Source organism: Leopardus geoffroyi, chromosome C1 (assembly GCF_018350155.1).
Source record: "Leopardus geoffroyi isolate Oge1 chromosome C1, O.geoffroyi_Oge1_pat1.0, whole genome shotgun sequence".
In the NCBI taxonomy this organism is placed as follows: domain Eukaryota; kingdom Metazoa; phylum Chordata; class Mammalia; order Carnivora; family Felidae; genus Leopardus; species Leopardus geoffroyi.
The window spans coordinates 190687032-190702306 of NC_059328.1; the positions used below are offsets into that span (position 1 = coordinate 190687032).

General features: G+C 39.2%; 1 protein-coding gene across 3 annotated transcripts in view; it reads left to right on the plus strand.

Moving 5' to 3' along the window:
• Window positions 1–15275, plus strand: part of PARD3B (par-3 family cell polarity regulator beta) — a 1015886-nt gene that overhangs the window by 54884 nt on the left and 945727 nt on the right. The window lies entirely within an intron of this gene.

The window sequence follows — 15275 nt, forward strand, 5'->3', positions numbered from 1 at the left end:
TGTTTTAAATTTCCTTTGAATCCTGTCATCCAGTTGCTGTTCCACCTAGAGCTTGAGTCCTGCTTAGATAACCCTGGCCGTTTCTCAAATGGGGGAAAATGGGGTTGAGGGAAAAGGAATATTCCTGGACCGTGGGAGAATGAAGGAAGACTAAACCAGGACTCCTTCAGACAGGTATATATAGGGCAACTGATTAACTTACTCAGATGGAGGCACTTTGAGGAATAAATGAGGGTGCTGTTAATAGTATGCCTGGACCACAGGGTAAACTTGGACTACTCTAGGAAAATCAGGATGTTTGGTTGCTCTAGGCAGAGAACTTCCATCTTCTGTGCTCACAACATCATAATAAGCCTCCTCCTGGCTGTTAGTTGGCTTGGGAGCTGTCTCTGTATACTCTCCTTATAGGGCTTCTCTTTGGGATGGGCGCAAGATCCAATTCTGCAGAATAGCCTTCCTTAGGGAAATGGGAGGACTAGGGACTGGATGTAGAACTGAGCCAAGTACCTTCCTCTTGGCCAGGAGAGACAGCAGCGCTCTGGCTGGGTGGGTGGTGGTATGGGAATCCTGGTGGGCAGCAATCCCAACACTGTCCCTAGTTTCAGGGTGAAGATTGGGTCCCATGGGCTGATTGGTTGTGGGAGGGGCGGGGACTTGCTTTTGAGAATCAGCAAGCCCTGCTTTCCAGTTTGCCATTGATCAACTGCTATCCTGGGCAGTTTCTTCTTCCCCCCGTCTCCTTGTGACTGTGAAAAATGCCTGAGAAAATGTTTGTGAGGATGCTATTCAGACAGACACCTTCGTTTGTGGATGCTTTATTGTACATTCTTGTTGACATGGATGCTGATGTCAATGATCAGTCATTGAGGGTCTTTGCCTAACTATCTCCTGGGTGTATGAATGGTGAGATTCAGACTTTCATGGCTGGGCTAGGGAGAAAGGATCTGGGAATAACAAGAATTAAAAGACATTTTCAAATTATATATACAACATAAAATAGGGTTTTGTTTTAAAGATAGGCAGTGAGCTAGCTTTTCTCTATATATTGTGGTTCCTTCAGCATTTGTAATAAATTTAATATCTCCAGTTGGGCTTCAATAACTTTAACGGAGAAAAATTGCAGTTTTAATAATAAGCACGCGTTGATTGCCTACTTTGTCTTTTATATTAAAATGAATGTTGCAATTACTATGTGTTAATACTCAGTAAACTATGTTTCTTTTTCATTTGGAACTAAAAAAAAGTGTTACTTCTAAGCAGGCACGCACAATTTATCCTGGTAAATAAAGTAATTCTAAGTGTGCATGTATATGTTTATTATGAAGCCATCTTTCAGAATGCACCAAATGGAAAGAGAGGGAAGCTGATTGTCTTTTATTGTGGAGCTGACAGAATGTTTATTAATGGCCATGGATTTGAAATGAGCATCTTACTAAATGGAAGTCTTGGGCCAACCTCTGACCCTTTTGTCTTAAAGGTTTGAGAACAGATAATATGAAAGAATACCAGCTTTTTTCCAGATGGCTGCATGCCTGATGTTCCTTTATGTTTAGCTGTCATTCAAATATGAATGCCCAGTGATTATAAGTGTCTCTTTCTCTTTTCTGGACTGAAATGAAACCTTTTATGCATTGTGTGTTAAAACAGATTAACTGTTTGGCTCATCAGTAGGGAAATTAGAACAATAGCTGCCAACTCAATGGTATAGTAAAAGAATGTCCTTAGGGGCTTAGGGGTAAGGTTCATAAGCAAATGGTGTGTCCAAGTGTCAGGCTTGGGAAAGATGGGTGGGTTATAAAAATATGTCTCCTGAATTTTAATTTTATAACTGCATCTGGATGAGAGAAGAAGTATCACTAAGAAGCATGTAGGATTTGGATAAAATTTCTCCAACTTTTTACTTGGCCCGTCATTAATTTCTTGGAGTTCCCACTGTGCAAGATGAATTAAAAATGATATGTTTATCTGTAACGATGTGTTTTATTATGAAAGCATAATGCAGAATTACTATAGAGTGTTATTCTACCTTTTAGTGTGCTGAAATTGTCTCTTAAAGTTATATATATTTGATAAGAGTCTCCTGGATGGATAATTTGGGTATCGTTTTTTTTCTACTCATGCAGCAGTTTTGTGATCTGAAAAGCAAGTAAGGCAGACAATTGTCATTTAGGTATGGTTGAAATACAGACCTGTCTGGGTGGCAAGAGAGAAACTGGCGACCCCTCAGTGACCTCTGCAGCAAAGGCAATATAGGAGATGGCTGGAGGCCAAGGGCCTGAGGGGACCAACCATGGCCATTTTAGAAAGCTGGAGTACTTTTTACTTACTTATTTATTTATAAGAATTTTATTTAAATCTAAGTTAGTTAACATATAGTGTAATAATGGTTTCAGGAGTGGAATTTAGTGATTCGTCACTCAGCTATAACACCCAGTACTCATCCCAACAAGTGCCCTCCTTAATGACCATCACCCATTCAGCCCATCCCTCCACCCAACACCCCTCCAGCAACCCTTAGTTTGTTCTCTGTATTGATGAGTCTCTTCTGGTTTGCCTCCCTCTCTGTTTTTATCTTATTTTTCCTTCCCTTCTTAAAATGCTTGGTTGACTCACATTCTCAGCAGGGAGTAGAAAGGTGGCTCTCCTTTTCCCTGGAAACCCATACATTGAGTTAAGTCTGATATTTTTATGACCTAGTGGAAGAAAAACAGCATGTCTCATCCATTTTTTAATGAATTGTAATAAAAGATGTGTTTTTTGGTAGTTTTTGTTCTTCATGGATAAAAACACAGGAAAACCTCCCTTGAAAGTCTGTTGCTTAAAAAAAATTTTTTTAATGTTTATTTAATTTTGAGAGAGAGCGAGAGAGCGAGAGAGTGAGAGAGCGAGCAGGGGAAGGTCAGAGAGAGGGAGACATAGAACCCAATGCAGGCTCCAAGCTCTGAGCTTCAAGAGAGCCGATACCAGGCTCGAACTGACCAACCGTGAGATGATGATCATGACCTGAGCCGAAGTCACACGCTTAACTGATTGAGTCACCCAGGTGCCCCGAAAATCTGTTGTTTTAATAACAGTTGTTTGATGAAATAAGTGATGAAAATAAGTGATGAAAATAAGATTAACTCAAATAATCAGCTCTTCCACTTTTAACTTCATAGGATATTTTTGACGTTTTAAATTTTTATATACTTGTTTCACGATTTATGCCTCGTTTTTCTTTTATAACAGCTTTATGGAGATATAATTTACATACCATACAGTTCACACATTTATAATGCACAGTTCATTGCCTTTTAGTGTATCTGCAGAATTGTGCATCTACTGCTAGAATTTTAGAATATTTTCATTACCCCCCCCCCCCCCCAACAAACCCAACTCCTCTTAGCCATCATTCCCTAATCCCCTCAGCCATTGGCAAACCCCTAGTCTACTTTCTGTTTCTGTAGATTTGCCTACTCTGGGCATTTCATATGAGTGGAATCAAGAACCAATATGTGGTCCTTTGTAATTAGCTTCTTTGACCTGGCGTAATATTTTCCAGGTTTGTCCGTGTTGTAGCATGTGTCAGTACTCGTTCTCTTTTGTAGTTGAATGATATTCTCTTGTATAGATTTGCTACATTTTGTTTATCCATTCATCTACTGAGGGACATTATTTGGTTTGATTTAATTTTTGTAGGTGAATATTTAGCAGAGGGAGTGATCTCATTTGCCAGACAACTCACGAATCAGAAATGACTTCTACCCACAACCATGATTTGCTGCCCATGACCAGCACACTGTAACACTTTACTGGTGGCATCTAAGTATTTTGGTGTGAAAATGACCTTACTGAATGAAAACTTCACTGAGGAACTCATCAGTGGTGCCCTGACTGCTCCTTCAAATCCAAAACTCTGTCATAAGGACCAAAATTAAGTGATTATGTCACTCTAAGATGTCACAAAGTAGTCTATCACACTTGCCTCCTGAAACAAAATTCCAGAACTGAATAAATGCAAAGGAGATGAAGGAATGAAAGATCAAGGAACTAAAGTAAAAACAGATGTTGGGTAAAGAGAAGTTATCCTCATTACCACATGGGGATGAGGTCAAATGCTAGTGCTAGAAGATTGACGTCTCTCAAGTCTGTATACATTACTCACAAAAATCATCGTTTTGCTCTTGTGCATTTCTATAAATGCAGCATCTATAATGCCATCTACCTAGCATGATGAAAAATATACAAAGCATAACTCCTCTCTGTAGAGTTTCCCTTGATAAATTTTCACAGTGATGGCAAAGAATTAAGATGGTCACCACTCTGAGTAGGATGGTGGAAGGAACCCGGAGAATGTGACAGTAATGACCGTGTGGAGAACTTGCTGTGTTCGAAACACATGTACTGAGCCCTCACACAGATTTAAGAGGCATCCTTTAAATAAGTACTCTTCCTTTTTTTTTTTTTAAGTTTATTTTTTTATTTTGAGAGAGAGAGAGAGAGAAGGAGAGAGAATCCCAAGCAGGCTTCTCGCTATCAGTGTGAAGCCCGATGTGGGGCTTGAACCCATGAACCATGAGATCACGACCTGAGCTGATACCGAAAGTTGGACACTTAACTGACTGAGCCACCCAGGTGCCCCCTGAGTAAGTACTCTTATGTCCATCTTATAAGTGGATAAGCAAGGGGTAAGTCATTTTTTTCCCCAGTATCAAACATCTACCTAGTGGTGGAGCCAGATTGTCCCCAGGCCACAGGACCCCAGAAGCCCTGCTGTGGATCCCAGTGCTGAGGTGCTACTGCAACTTTTCAGTTTCCCATGACCTCTTTCCTTTCCCCACTGAATTTTATCGTTGTGTTTCCTAGCGGAAAGCAATGTTTGTCTCTCTTTTAGGTAGATCTGCTGGTTATTTTATTCTCTGACCTACAAAAATAACACACAACTGAAGAAAAAGTCAGAAAATACAGCATAAAGGAAAACAAAACAAAACAAAACAAAACTCAAACGCTGCCGTGTAGATAGCACAGAATTAAAGGAAGATAGAGACCGGAGCTAGGATGGTGTCTGTGAGGTGGTTTGATCAGTTGCCTTCATTCATTTTTTTTCCACTGTCATTGTACTTAAGTGCAAAAATCTGAGTGTTGCTTGCAGTGGCTTGGCTAGAGAAATGTCTGTTCCTTAGGGTCATGAGTCTATCTTCTAGAAAGGGCTTCCTCTAGAAATTTCCTGGAGTTGTTTACAAGTGACACAGGGTGCTCAGATGCTGCATCAGTTCAGAAAGTCCTGTTTGACCCTTGGTGTATCTTTGTGACATGGATGTTTCTTTGTCTTGGGAGGAAAGTTCACTCAGGATGCCTGCCTGAGATACCAAGAAGATAGTTTCTCTCTCTCCAGTCTCCAAAGAAGAGCAGTGTCTAGTCTGTTTCTGTTTCATCCCCGGCTTCTTTCTTACTGACTGTGGGAATTCTTCTCTTTCTGAATCACTAATGGTGGATTTCATGATGAGGCCAAGCATTGAGCAGGTGAAAAACTGAGATGGAGTCTGAGGGTTTGGGCAAGGATGGTCACCATAGGGGATGGTGTGTTCAAGACCGTGGTTGGTTTGACTCTTGCTCCCCTTTCCTTAATGCTGGTTACTGCCTGTGTTTGTAGACTATCTGTGGTGGGGAATGAAGGCGCATGGAAGGAAGAAGCTGGGCAGGAAGAAACAGTTTACAGAAAACCAAGCGTTATTGCCACATATTAAGTGGTGGGACATTTATATATTTTATCCAAATAAAAAGAGTCCTTTTGTAAGTTCTTTTCATCATTTTGGGGCTAAGGAAACTAAGTTTCTGAGAGTCACAAAACCTTATGCAAAGTCAAATGGATACAATGAGGGTATATTTCCAGTATTTCATTTGGTTTGACTTTTGTCTTATGTTTTGTAATAATTGGAGACCTGGCCAAAATTGAGACTCAGAATTAGATTTTTGAAGAGAAACGAGACTGCTGTGCTATGGGGCTCAGTTTGAATTCTCCAGTGAAATAAGGAAATGGGATTGTATTCGTTCATTCAGCAAACCTTTTTTTTTTTTTTTTTCCCCCGCAACTGATTATTTGCAGGTGCCGTGGTGCTAGGTGCTGTAAGAACATGTATTCTCTTGCCATGGAGCTCTGTCTACTGCGTATAATGACAAATAAGAACAATATAGCACTGGGAGTCTTGTGATGGTTTTTGATACAGAATGCATTTCATAAATCCATTTAGAATTATTAAGTCAGATAAAGGAATATAATATCCTTGGTTTTTGTTGTCTAATGGCCATTGTTTCCTTCTTTTTCATTAAAAAAAAACTTTATTGTGAAACACTTTGCAATCGTGTATTTATCACCCAGCCCTTTAAATCATCAACCATCTTTTATTCTTTTTATGTGTCTTTTGTTCCTACTTGTTTTACCTTTGTAGGGATGCTGAGAGTCTTGGAGCAGGGCTTCCTGGGTGGTAATGGAACCTTATGGGACATTATTTTCCAAGTAGCTTTTTAGATCCCTTTTGTTTTGCCAGTCTGGAAACAAAGAATGGGTGACACATACCTGTTTTTTGAGTAGTTGAGCAAAAAGACAATAGAATGGTTATTTGACTTCCATGTTCAAGGATGAATCCTGCTGCTCATAAAGGGGTCTGCCATTTGCTGGCTTTAGAGGATTAGAGGTTTGTTTGCCTGGTGGAAAAGCGCACAGAGTGTTAGCTGCAAAAAACCCTCAGCACGTTCGAAAACACAGAACACCCTCCAAATAATCTTTCAAGTAAGCGAAGCTTAGCAAGAAATACAATTGCAGAGAACATTTGTATTTGTGGTTTATATTTATATGTGTGTAAAGGCAGCAATTTCAGGCTTTTGAGGAATTAAGCTGGCTGGAGAATTGGGTATGGGAAATTAACCTGCCTAATTCATTGGCTTGATTTTGGTGGTGCTCAGGATCTGTGAAGAGGACCCTATTCCATGCTACTGTGTAGTGCCTCCACAACTCCTTGCTGAGAACAGAATAATTTTTCTCAAGTGCCAGGGGCTGAGGCAGGTTTTTTTGTGGTAGAGATCTGAACCAGTGATGCCTCTCTGATAAATAAGAGGTTCCCACAGATGAGTTCTCACTAATTGGTGCAGCCCCTTAAAAGTCTCCGGGTGTGGATGCCTTTGTATTTGTTGGTCAGAGTTCCCCTGAAACTATTCTTTTTAATCCCACCTGTCTCTCCAGCCAAGGTGTTGGAAACGGTGATGTACCAGTGATGGCAACCTAGCCCTGGAGAGTGGAGAGGAGGTAGTTGTTTGCATAGGATTATACTGCTAACATGTGGGAAGGTGCTTTGCAAACTCATTACATTTCCGTTAGAGCAGGGGAACAGGTGATATTGACCCTCTTCTACTCTGAGTAAACAATCTTACAAGGGCCGGTGAGTGGTGAGCTGGGCCTAGAACTGGTCTTCCCTGTCGGCAGCTTGCATCGCTGTGCGAGGGAGAGCCTGCCGCGTTATACACACTTGGTAATTGTTGGAATGAATGAGTGGACATATTCCAATCCAGGTTTTTCCAGAGTGGGCTTCATACAGCCTTGGTATTAGGAAGAGATCTTTGGAAAATAATTTCACGGACAAATAAGTTGGGAAATGTTAGTCTCTGGTAGAGTCACTGAAGGTTTGAATATATTTTGTGGCAAAGGAATCATTTTTTACCTTTGTTTAATCCGGTGTATAAAACCATGTGATTGTGGTGCCTTCCTATCTATTAGTGTCCCACAGAATAATTACTGTTATGTATAATAAGAGCCTTTGGGAAATAGAGCTCCAAATGAATAGCTTTCCCAAAGTATTTGACATTGACCAATTAAGACGACCAGATAAAAAATTAAGCTCAGATCTGGGCCTCCTGCTTTTGTCTTAGATTCATTCCGTTAGTTCTGTTTTTGAAGCCTCCACTCCCATGTCTATCTTGATGATTTGGACTTCACATTTCCTATCCTTCCCTATTTCCTGAGTTACTCTATTTGTGCATTAAAACAAATTTCTTCTTGTAAGAATAATACATGATCAAGTTGGAAAATTAAAATATAGATACATAAAATATTCTATTTATAGTCTTATAATCCCACTATAAGAGATAATATGTTTCTGTGTGGCTGTGTATGTCCTATGGAGCTAGATTGCCTAGCTTCAAATCTCAGCTCTTCTACTTACTAGCTGTGTAACTTGGGGAGTGGTATTTAGCCTCCTGCTTTAATTGCCTCATCTCTGGCATGAGTGTAATGATAATGCCTATATAATGGAGTTGTTATGAGGAATAAATGAATTAACATTTGTAAAACGCTAGGAGTGTGTGCTAGTACCTGGCACACAGAATTTGTATAAGAGGTAAATTAAAAATGTGTATGTGTTAAAATGTCAATACTACCCAAAGCTGTCTACACATTGAATACAATCCCAATCAAAATTGCACCAGCATTCTTCTCGAAGCTAGAACAAGCACTCCTAAAATTTGTATGGAACCACAAAAGACCCTGAATAGCCAAAGTAATATTGAAGAAGAAGACCAAAGCGGGAAGCATCACAATCCCAGACTTTAGCCTCTACTACAAAGCTGTAATCATCAAGACAGCATGGTATTGGCACAAAAACAGACACAGAGACCAATGGAATAGAATAGAAACCCCAGAATTAGACCCACAAACGTATGGCCAACTAATCTTTGACAAAGCTGGAAAGGATATCCAATGGAAAAAAGACAGTCTCTTTAACAAATGGTGCTGGGAGAACTGGACAGCAACATGCGGGAGAATGAAACTAGACCACTTTCTCGCACCATTCACAAAAATAAACTCGAAATGGATAAAGGACCTGAATGTGAGACAGGAAACCATCAAGACCCTAGAGGAGAAAGCAGGAAAAAACCTCTCTGACCTCAGCCGCAGCAATTTCTTACTTGACACATCCCCAAAGGCAAGGGAATTAAAAGCAAAAATGAACTATTGGGACCTCTTCAAGATAAAAAGCTTCTGCACTGCAAAGGAAACAATCAACAAAACTAAAAGGCAACCAACGGAATGGGAAAAGATATTTGCAAATGACATATCAGACAAAGGGCTGGTATCCAAAATCTATAAAGAGCTCACCAAACTCCACACCCGAAAAACAAATAATCCAGGGAAGAAATGGGCAGAAAACATGAATAGACACTTTTCTAAAGAAGACATCCAGATGGCCAACAGGCACATGAAGATTCTCAACGTCACTCCTCTTCAGGGAAATACAAATCAAAACCACACTCAGATACCCCCTCACGCCAGTCAGAGTGACTAGAATGAACAACTCAGGAGACTATAGATGCTGGTGAGGATGTGGAGAAACGGGAACCCTCTTGCACTGTTGATGGGAATGCAAACTGGTGCAGCCACTCTGGAAAACAGTGTGGAGGTTCCTCCAAAAATTAAAAAAAAAAATAGATATACCCTATGACCTGGTAATAGCACGGCCAGGAATTGACCCAAGGGATACAGGAGTGCTGATGCATAGGGGCACTTGTACCCCAATGTTTATAGCAGCACTTTCAACAATAGCCAAATTATGGAAAGAGCCTAAATGTCCATCAACTGATGAATGGATAAATTGTGGTTTATATACACAATGGAATACTACATGGCAATGAGAAAGAATGAAATAGGGCCTTTCGTAGCAATGTGGATGGAACTGGAGAGTGTTATGCTAAGTGAAATAAGTCATACAGAGAAAGACAGATACCATACGTTTTCACTCTTATGTAGATCCTGAGAAACTTAACAGAAGACCATGGGGTAGGGGAAGGAAAAAAAAAAAAAGGTTAGAGAGGGAGGGAGCCAAAACATAAGAGACTCTTAAAAACTGAGGACAACAACAACAACAACATCAACAACAACAACAAAACAAAAACAAAAAACTGAGAACAAACTGAGGGTTGATGGGGGGTGGGAGGGAGGGGAGGGTGGATGATGTGTATTGAGGAGGGTACCTGTTGGGTTGAGCACTGGGTGTTGTATGGAAACCAATTTGACAATAAATTTCATATTTAAAAAAATGTGTATGTGTGCATATGCGTGTTCACATAATATTACACTGTATGCATATATCACACATTATTTCAGCAGTATACCATTGTTGGATATTCAGGTTGTTAGATTTTTCACAGTGATGAACAGTGCTGTTGTGAACATCTGTCTCTCAAATTTTTTGAATAGCCATCGTTATTTCCTTAGATTGATTCCTTAAATTGGAACTCCTGAATCAATAGATGTGTATGTTTGTGAAACTCTGGTACAGTCTTCCTACAGACTTTAGTAAGAAATCCGGTGAGTTCTGATTACAACCATGCTTGAGAATGCACCTTTTTTCACTTTTGTTAATATGAAGGGGTGAACATTTTGCCATTTAAGAAAGCAGTACTGGGGTACCTGGCTGGCCCACTCGGTAGAGCATGTGACTCTTGATCTCAAGGTTTGTGGGTTTGAGCCCCATGTTGGGTATAGACATTACTTAAAAAAAAATCTTTGAAAAAAAAAAACAGTACTAATGAAGTTAATTTCTGCTGTGTGTGTTTTGCCTTTGGCTCTTGCTATTGATAGTTTGAAAGAAAAAAATGGACAATAGACACTTTTTGGGAGAACTCTTTCTATATTAAGGATTTTAATCCCTTGTCATTTGTGGTAAATATGCCTTGCAATTTTTCCCTCCTTTTCCCTTAAGTTCCTTCTCCTAATTCTCCCATTTGCTTCACTCCGTTGCCTGAATATAGACTTTTGTAGCTCTTTTGCCTTGTAGTTCTAGTATAGCTTAAGTGAACATTTACAAAATATCACTGCTAACACTATCCATAATATCTTAAAGAAAAAACATGCAGAGTATGTATGGTACATTGTCTGATGAAGGGCATAGGACAACTTTTAAATGAAATTTAAAGAGGAAATGTCTTTGTATTTTCTTTTTTGTCCTAGAACTGAAGTGATGAGTTTTCAGTCTTTAGAAGTAACACCCATTCATAGTTCATGCTTTTGTGATGTTGACCAGTACTTTATAGGTCTGCACCATTTTATTTGCAAAATGAATGATAGGGTATGTGAGACTCATAATATTCAGTGATTGTTTTATATAGACTTACTGAGCTAGATACTTGAATCTTTTTGTCCAATTGTTTGGTTTAAAATAACATAAAAAAATAAGAATTTTTTCCTGAACAATTCTGTTAATAACGAACTTGAAGTTTTTGTTTGTCCCCCCATAGGTAGACTAAGAGTGGAGTGGAGAGATTTCTTTCAAGGACTGATCTTTAAGCACATTTCCTGGATATAGACCTTAAGACCTTTATTTTATAATAATGGAGGTAAAATATTTGATGCATTGAATCTTCTCATGCATATAACCTCGTTTTCTACTCCATTTATTTGATAATTGTTTCATCATTTCAAATTCAATTTGTAATAGCAATGAACACTCTTTAATATTTTTCTAATAAGGATTAGTTGGAGAGGTTAATATGGTCAGAAATTTAAAGAAGCTCAGAGTCATCTTAATGAGTGTCAGGTAATTAACCTACATGAATAGATTAAAGAAATCAAGCAGGCACGCTGATGGGTTTTCCTTTCAAGTTCAAATTTAGAACATCATCTGTGCAGTGGTTAGGTCTTACACATTAGACGGTGATTGCTATATTGTTTTTTAATATATAAAAAACTTAACAGTGAAACGTTATTAGAATTCCTCATCAAATTTGATTAATTGAAGAATGATTATGATATGTGATATGAATTTTGAATTCTTATATGTGAACGATTTTTTTTTTCAATAAATAGTCTCCTCCAGATGAATTCCTTTGCAAATCAGGAACCAGCGCTTTAATATAGAGATCTCCTCTTACGAGAACAAATCATAATGTAAAACTTAAGCAGCTCAGGACCTGCTTCATTTAGGTCTAAGAAACTTGCTGAAAATGATTGTCACTATTATCCTAGGGATGCTATTTTTCAAATTGAGATGAAGAATTACCTATTTCTGCGGTCACTGTAGGATTAAAAGACAAGTTCTGGAAGTGATCCTGAGTGGTTCCAAGGCAAGACTTCATCTAAATTATTCACATGGATGACATGTATCTTCTTAAGGAATTCTAGAAATTTATGGATGATTTGTCCTTTGTTTAGCTAATTACAATTGAGTTGATCTAAGCTATTTGTCTTTCTGGCACTACTACAGGTGGTATACAGTTAGTTGCTACCTTTTTTTTTCTTTCTTTCTTTCTTTTTTTTTTAATACGGCAATTCTAGGTCAGGGAGAAGCTCAAACCGGAGATCATTTGTTTTGAGCCCCTCTTTGAGGGTGAGTTATTTCTGGTCTTAAGCAAATAGCACTGCCTTGGTACAAAATCTGGATTTGTTCTTCAGCTCTGCTGCCTGCCGTTTACTCCTTCAGCCTTACAGTTCTGTTTTGTACAAGGGGGACACAAATTTTGTCATGTGGACAGAATGAATGAGATCTTGCTTGTGGAAACATTTTGTAAATCTGCTAAGTAATGCAAAGGTCAGATGTTTCATTGTTAACTTCGTAGGACAAGCTTTTCCTGTCCATCTTAGGTATGCCCCTCCAAGCTGAATATACTCACTTTATCTTGACTTAGTTTGCAATCTCCTGTTCTACTCCCTGTCTACAAACCCTGCCTAAGAATTTCCTTAAATAGTAGCAGAAAGAAACTGCGAGAATCTGGTAATGAGTTCCAAGGAAGGTGGAATGTTAGAATTAGTTGTATACACACCATTTCTGACCTGTGAATGGTAAAAATGTCAGTTGAGGTCATAATGTTGGATTTTAATCTGCACTTTGTGGCCTGGTTGTTTCTCATTGGCACAGACTTTAGGGCCAACTCTCACCACTATGTAGCCAACTATTCAAAAGGGAGACCAAGTGAAATCAATCCTTTTTGGGCTCTTGTTGTGTGAACATCTCTGTGCCGAGAGTTGGCGTGAGCAGGTGAGATACAAAGATTAAAAAAACAACAACCCAGAAATCTTTAAACTTCTTACTTTGGTTAGAAGATGGCATATCAGGGGCGCCTGGGTGGCTCAGTCGGTTGAGCGTCCGACTTCAGCTCAGGTCACGATCTCGCGGTCCGTGAGTTTGAGCCCCGCGTCGGGCTCTGGGCTGATGGCTCAGAGCCTGGAGCCTGCTTCCATTCTGTGTCTCCCCATCTCTCTGCCCCTCCCCCGTTCATGCTCTGTCTCTCTCTGTCTCAAAAATAAATAAAACGTTAAAAAAAAATTAAAAAAAAAAAGAAGATGGCATATCACATGAAAGTTAGAAGTTGAAAAAGCATCTCTCAACCACTCCTTTGGTGATTTGGATTTTATTTTCTGTTTCCCCAGCTATATTGGGAATGGTAAAGAGCTATCTTTATAACACTTTGTATTGCCATGTTGACCAATGCTGTGGTTTACTCTTAGCAGATGCTCAGTAAATATTTTGAATCAAGCTATAGAGCCAGGATAGTTATAAATCCCTCTCTACTTATGAGAATAACAGTTAAGAGGACAGTTATTACTGATGCTAGGTTAATAGCGTCCTCCGAAACTCTAAGGAGAGCGTATTTAGTTCTCTAAATTATATAGCTCTGTGCTCACTTATTTATCTTTGAAAGTGGTCAATAAAGAGCTTCTTGCTCAGCACAGGAACAAGGAAGTGCAGCAGAAAAGTCTTTAAAGTCAGAAAAGTTGAAAATACTGAGTCCTTATCACATAACCTGAGGCATTTGAGTTAATTTCCTCTTACGCCTTTATAACTCCTATTTTATTAAATGTGCTGTCTGTCAACCTCTGAGAGTTTTCTTGATTTTTCTGGATCTGGCTGTCTAATGGCACATTTTGTTTTAGAAATACAGTGTTTTAGCTGTGGCTGAAATAATTTGTGGGTCTCGATTAATTTACCAGTATTACTTCAGAAATCCTCCTAAAACGAATTTCGGTGGTTATTGTTTGTTAATTTCTCTGCTGGGGCACATTAAGCCTGAGAAGTAAAGCGATCTGCAAAGTCTGTGTGAACTGTTTGGATCCCTAAGGACCATCAAGAACAGATAATGAAAACACTGAAAATTTCTCCTCCTAACGTCAGTGTTTTTCTTTAAAGCAGGCCACAAGGCATTTTTCATTGTCCTAATAACCATCTGTTATAAAAATGTAGAACCTTAATGCCTGGTAAGTACATCTTGCTAATTCTGCCTTATAAACTACGCTGATTCACTCCTCACACCAGTGCTTTTGGCTAATTCCAAAGGGGACTCGGCACACCCAAGAATGTGAAGAATGCAGTGCAAAATCCAACAGGAGTGTTGGAAAAACACTTCCGCCCTTGAGTTGCACTCCGTGTTGGTGTGAAAGAGCTTTGTTCATTTTCTGCCTTAGTTTCCCCTTCAGAAAACAGTGACACGCCTTTGCAGGGGAGTTCACCTGGGCACAGACCGGAATGATTTTGTCAGGTTCAGGCAGCCCTCTTTGGGGTAAATCCTGGGGAGATTTCCTTTCGCCTGATCTGCTACCACCTGGCACATAGTAGGTATGTTTGCTGGATGAGTAATCAATATTTATTGAAGACTATTTGGTTATTTCCACTTACACGTAATAGCACCGGCTGACGAGGGTGCCACGATTGCGTTTGTCATTACTGACCTCATTTTCTAATCTCTGAATATTAACAGTGTTGAGACAGAGCATTTGTTTTATAGAAAAAGGTGTATTCTTTGTGCCTTTGACATCCTGAGTGCTTTTCCTCACCACCGAGAATTGGACAAGGACAATGCTTTGTTACAAAAGGGGCGGAGGTCATTTTGATGTCTTGTATTTAGCTCTATTAATATTCTTTAGATTTTACTCCGGAATTCTTCATATCAGAAAAAAAAAGGGTTTAATATCAGCACAAGAAGAAAATACAATCTATGTGGTGGTGAGTGCCCAGTGCAAACACTAAACTTCTTTAAAATGAAATTTTCCCTTTAAAAGCTGTTTAACATCCAGTCTTTCCAATAGAGATGTTGAAAGCAGAAATATACGTCTGCTCCTCAAACTCCTGTTTTCACTCTTTCCTGAAACATGCTGAGAAACTGAAAACATTTACTTCATATATTTAAAAAATGTTTGACTGAAGTGATATACACACGAAAGTCATTTTAGATTTCTTGGGAGGAGAAATTGCCCTCCTTTCTGATGTTATCTTTTACTCAGGTGGTACCTGGAGGTCATCTCTGGAGTTTGGGGC